The 6,035-nt window shown below is 32.9% G+C and overlaps 1 pseudogene; it reads left to right on the top strand.

The window, feature by feature from the left end:
• Positions 1-3,266: 3,266 nt before the first annotated feature.
• On the top strand, positions 3,267-4,680 carry LOC102670424 (uncharacterized; annotated as a pseudogene).
• Positions 4,681-6,035: the final 1,355 nt, after the last annotated feature.

Genomic DNA, 6,035 nt, shown 5'->3' with positions numbered 1-6,035 from the left:
AGTAAATGCGGGCTTAGTGCAAGAAGTCCATTAATTTACACTTATAAAAGAAGAATGAAAAGACACACATGAAATTCAAAAGAATATAATTTCTTATAAAAGGCAAAGGCTAGAAAAAGGAGAAACAAGCATTGGGAGTCATTCCTTTCCTTTATTCCCTTTCTTATCTTTTTGCCCCTTTACTAAATATTCTCCTCTTGCAATTGTAAAACCTCCATGACAATGAGAGGCTAAACTCCCTTTGTTGGAAACTTGACAGCTAACTAATCTTGATGTAATTTCTCTTCCTATCTATTTATGAATATTACATTTGCGTTATCTTTTCCTGTGCTTAATATTATTGCTTGTGGCTTGATCACCCATTTGCATGGTAAGTTTTAGAGCTAGTGTTGGTAAACATTATTTTCTAATAGAACTAGAAAAAGGTATCTAAATAATGTCATCACTAGAGATATGTTGATATTTGTTTAGCATGTTATATATCTTTATTCTTAATACAATTTACTATTTTAACTCTACAAAGGGATTTGGGAGAGGAAATAGAGAAAAATTATTAATAGATACTCCTTTGGGATTAGGTGGGTGTGTTGGGTGAAATTTGTATTGATTAGGGGAAGGATAAGAATGACGCAATGGCAACAATATCGATTTTTTCAAAACCGTTGTTAAAGTATCTCAAACAACATGAGTTTCAAATATAACTAATGTTAACTGAGCACGCACAACATCAATTTTTAAAATAACCGATGTTAAATGAGTATTTACAACATCAATTTTTTAAAAACTAATGTTAAGATTCCGATATTAACATTGATTTTTTAAAAATTGATATTAACGATAACATTTTATTTACAAAAAATATCACCACACATTTTGTAACACGATTTTCATTGAAACCTGTATTAGCTAGGTGATGTTAAATCTTATTTTTGTAGTAGTGTTGTTACTTATTTTTGTTTATTTCTTTTGAAGCCTTGACATTTATAGAGTTACCTGGCACCTTAATCATGTGTTTGGATGGGGGATTTAAAAATTTCTAGAAAATTCAAATACGCAACTTTTTGATTGCCTTGATTTAAATTCCTTTCATTTTGTAAATATGTTGTTTGGATGAGACAATTCAATTTCTTGTATTTTAATTTTCTTGTTTGGATAAAGTAATTCAATTTCAACGAAATTCAATTTTTTATTTTTAGATATTTATTTAAGAATTACAATTTCAATATTGAATTTAAATAAATGAGTCATTTTTTAAATAGTTAAATATTCAAAATAAATTTAATACTGTACAATATTTAATAATTAATTTTTAATATTTAATTATGTATATAATTGAGCTAATTATGTATATAAGTGAAGAAAGAGTACTTCACTTGTAGGTGTGGAGCACTTCCAAGTTTGGCTTCCCTGGAATGTGAAGAAGAAGAGAGGACAAAGCGGTAGCCGGCGTTGGGGGAACAACTATAGTTGATCCAAGAGAAGATGTGGTTGAAAACCGCGATTCCGAGGGCGTGCCCCTCATTATCGTGCACCTCCACGGAGTTTGTTAGCATCGTGCTGAGCACAATCGTGGCTTCCTCCAAAACGGCGTCGTCGTTGGGGACGCCGCACTGCTTCGCGATCGTTTCTGCCATGGCCTCGGCATCGACGCTGATTCTCTCCGAAACGTTGTCTTCGACAGAGAGGGAGGTGAGGATGTGGCGATTGGAGAAGAGGCCGACGTGGTAGGAGGAGGAGGAGGAGGTGGGGCAGTGGGAGAGGAGGAGGCGGAGGGAGGTAGGTGGCGCTTGACGCAGCTGGTATGGAGAAAGGAGTGAGTACCCACAGGGAGTGAGCGCTGCTGGTGTAGAAAAAGAAATTGAAATTCTTTGATTTCTAAGAGAATTTCATATGACTCATTTTTTGTTAATTAAATTTTTCTATTAAAATTCTAGATATTTAATTTCTCTTTAAATTATTATCCAAATACTAAATTTAAAATGACAATTATTTAATATCTCATTTAAAATAAATTACTCCGTTGAAAGTATCCATCCAAATACATCCTAAATGAATGCAGAGATTCATTACAAAAGCCACTAAAAATAACATTTACGTAAATGAAAAGAAAATTAACACAGAAAAGTTATTTGAAACAAAACAAAATACATGAATGCCGGGACTTCCATTTTGACCGATACTTTTTGTTCTTGGACCCATTGAAATGGGCACTCTCGTTTGTTTGTGAATGATGAACTTCATGTCGTTTTCAACACTTTTTTTATGCCTGTCTAAGCTCAAAGGGAATGCGATTTAATTTGTCTAATTTTTACTTTTTTTTCTTATTTTACGTGTGCAAACGACAGAGAAAACAATTCTATCTTAGGAATCAAGGCAACGGTGGATATAACAATCCTCCACCACTTATGTAACTTTAACCATGTAAGCATATCCAGATTATTACTTAAATGGATATAACAATCCTCCACCACTTATGTAACTTTAACCATGTAAGCATATCCAGATTTTTGCTTAAATTTCATCTTGACAATTCATTTTAATTGTACGGTAAAAACTATGTTCATCTCATATTTTTATTTATTATCTTTTATGTTTCCAGATTTGGCTAAATGCTATTTCATTTTTAAACTTTAGGTTTGAACCTAATACAATCTTAAAATTAGTTTATATTGTTAGTGTTCCTTCTCAATTATATATAATATTTTGATCATTAATACATGATCTCTAATATACTCATTTTATACCAATAACTTTTAAAATAGCATATAAATTTCAATCATTATATATAACTGTTATATATGATCATTATATATGATTTCTAAAAAAAATTAACTCTTTGGCTCTTCTACTATTAAATATCACTGTTTTAAATAATGAAATCATATTATAAAAAAAATTATATTTAATTTAAAAAATAAACGGTTAAACTATTTCAGTTAATTTAATTTTTTGTTACAACTTACAAGGATCGTATTCATATTTAAAAGATAATGTATATTACATTAAAAAAAATTAAGTTTAAAACAAAAGGGTTCATTATTTATATATATGTTAAGTGGTTAAAAACACAAATAATGCTACATTAGTAGCTTGCGTTAGAACACAAAAAAAAAACATTAAATGTGCTCTAAAAAGAGTTTCCAAACACGCACTAATATTGGTTATTATCCTTTTAAACATTATTAGGGCAAATCCAAGCTAGGAAAGCTAGAGACTTGGTCACTTAATTGATAAAATCAAGTTATCCTAAGGAGGCCTCTCTCACTTGGTAGGAGGATCACTTTGGGCCCGTTTGGATGTGGCCCAAAAGATCTTTTAGTATCTTATCTACTGAAAAAAGATTTTTTTTATTTTTTAAGAGTGTTTGGTTATTATTTTTTTTTTAACTTTTACAAAAGCAAAAGCTCTCAGCAGATCTTCCTCTCAAGCTTAGATTCCCAGCTTCTCAAATCTCCTTTTTGGGAATCTGATCCCAAAATAAGACTTGGACAATAATGTCCTCAAGAAAATTTCAAAATGACAAGCATACCCTCCTCATTTTTCTGAACCCTAAAATTTTCTCTCGTTCCTGAGAACTTGCCGTGCTGTGCCTTCCTCGAAATTTTTCTCCCATGCTTCTGATCTCCTTTGTCATCTCTTCAGATCATCATTCGTCATTTTTTCTTCTTCCTTTGTTAGCATCACAGGTTCTTCATTAATTTCTTTTTCTTCTCAATATTGTTATGGATTAGGGTTATGCTTTTGTTTGTTTCATTAAGCTTGTGAAATGTCTCTCAATCAAGTTCCTGTGAAAAGAAAGAAAGCAGAATGGTTATGCATTTTTGTTTTTATTTTGCTTCATCTCTGTATATCATCACAACTTCAGAGGCTTGGTTCTAGGATTCAACTTCCAAAGGCTTACTTACTCTAATATATCTCTTATTCAAGTTGTTCTGTGAGTTTTCCTGTTTTAGTCTGAGGCTTTGAGCTTTGTTTGATAGATATGCCAAAGGCAAATTGCAGTTTCTAATTTGTTGAAACTACAAAGATTGAGTTTAGAACTGATAGAAGAGTTACCATGTGTATCAAACTAGCATTAGAATTGGTTATGGGTGTTTGCTTTTTGCGTTCTTAGTTCTTATACAATACTAGAAACTAGAAAGAAGTGATTGGAATTTCAACTACCATTGTTGGTTTAGAGGGCAGAGGCTCCATTGAGTTAAAAGTAAGAAAGCAATTAAAGGCCTTTGAAGTGAATTCGGATAAATGGTTTCTTCTATATATACCCTTATGTGTGTTCTTCATTCCACAATAGCTCTTACTTGTGGAGCTTTGATGATATTCTACTCCAAAGAGATCTCTGTGCTTGGCCATAGATCCGAGACCGCAAGCAAGCTTCAAGGGACAACACCCCATGATCAGCTTCTGATTGACACCTCTGATTCCTTCTCTGGCTTGTTGTTGTTCACAATAGGATTCCTTCTCTTGATGGTTGCTTTTGTTAAGGACATAGACTTTCAGAGTTTCTTTGCCTAAGGGTGTGTGATGCTTCACATTTCCATTGGAGTGTGGAGATTCTTCTTTGAGAGGAAGCTTGGGGATCTTGCACATGAATGGCCTAGGCATGCTGTTGGGGACATAGCATTGGCAATTTCATAGGTCTTTTTTCTTGTGTACACATGGAGAGAGAAATATGATTAGTTAATTTATTTTATAATTTTGTAAGTTTTTTGTGCTTGTGGTTGTAGAACCAACATGGCCCAAATTGGCCTTGTGAATGCTCAGATTCTTGACATAAATGGAGAACCATTATATGAGTTCTGTTCTTCTTCAAAGAGAGAATGAAAGAGGTTGTTGATTCAACTTTCTGGTTCTTCTTCAGTTCCTTTTCTTTCTCTCTTATCAATTCATTGGATTGCTTGCATACTATCCCACTTAAACCCATTTCGAATCGATTTGGATTCTTAATGCTAGGTGTGTCTGTCTCATTATTAGCATTTGTTATGCTTCCATTCATCCAACTGTTACTTACATTGGTGCCAAGCAAAATTTTCTGATTGGTATATTTGGGGGCATTGGACACCCTCTCTCAATGGATTTTTTTGTTTTCTGAAGGAGCCGGAGAGGTGGTAAGGTCTTATTGTTAAGCTGTTTGTTGTGTAGCTTGGTTTAACTAAATTAGATTTTCAATTAAAAGAATTATATTATACCGGCTTACACTATTACAAGCAGATAAAAGCTCTGTAGTTGAATTTTTTATCATCATTCGGCTTATGTATATTGCTTACATTCTTGGGGTTGAAGCTAATGTTGCTTTGCATATTTGGTTTCAATTATGCTTCCTTTTATTTTCTTAGCTATTTTGAATCATTTGTGCAGTCACTACAATTTGGACTTTCATTTTTTCGGTTGTCTTGTTATGAACCTTTCTTGTATTCAAATTGTTTGGCTAGATGATCTAATTCCAGTCATATATTGTATTGTTTAGGATCTCATCTCAAATTGTTATGGTATCCTGAGTTTCTTTATCCAATTTTTAAGCTAGGTTGTTTAAGTGGGAACCATAAGTATCTTTATCCAATTTTTACAGGTACATGTATAAGAATATATTAAGGAGATTGGTGGGCTTAAGCACACCCTTATATACGTGACCATATCCACCTTCACCTAATAAGTTATCCTTTGCAAAATCATTTGTTGCATTTTTATGTCAGAGTAGCTGAACTTCATTGACTCCTTGATAGACAACTCAGTTCTTGTCCCACAGTCAGTACAAAGAAGTGGTGCATCTGAATGTTTTGGCAAAGCCACTTTGGTTTTGCTTTTGGTCAATCTGAGAAGTAATGAGTCTACATTCTCCTTTGATGTTCAATCCTGCATGACAGTTAAAACTCTTATTTATTAGAAAGAACTAACTTAAATACAGGATTGCCTTACAATTTTTTCAAAATGCACCAATCAAGTATTTGAGTTAGTCTCTAGTATATACAAAAGAAGCACAGAAAGGAAAAGGCATTCTGTGAATGAGAAGTGTGCCCAATTGCTTGTTTCAAATC

The sequence above is a fragment of the Glycine max genome, chromosome 18 (genome assembly GCF_000004515.6).
Source record: "Glycine max cultivar Williams 82 chromosome 18, Glycine_max_v4.0, whole genome shotgun sequence".
NCBI lineage: Eukaryota > Viridiplantae > Streptophyta > Magnoliopsida > Fabales > Fabaceae > Glycine > Glycine max.
This window is presented reverse-complemented; position numbering and strand designations above follow the sequence as displayed.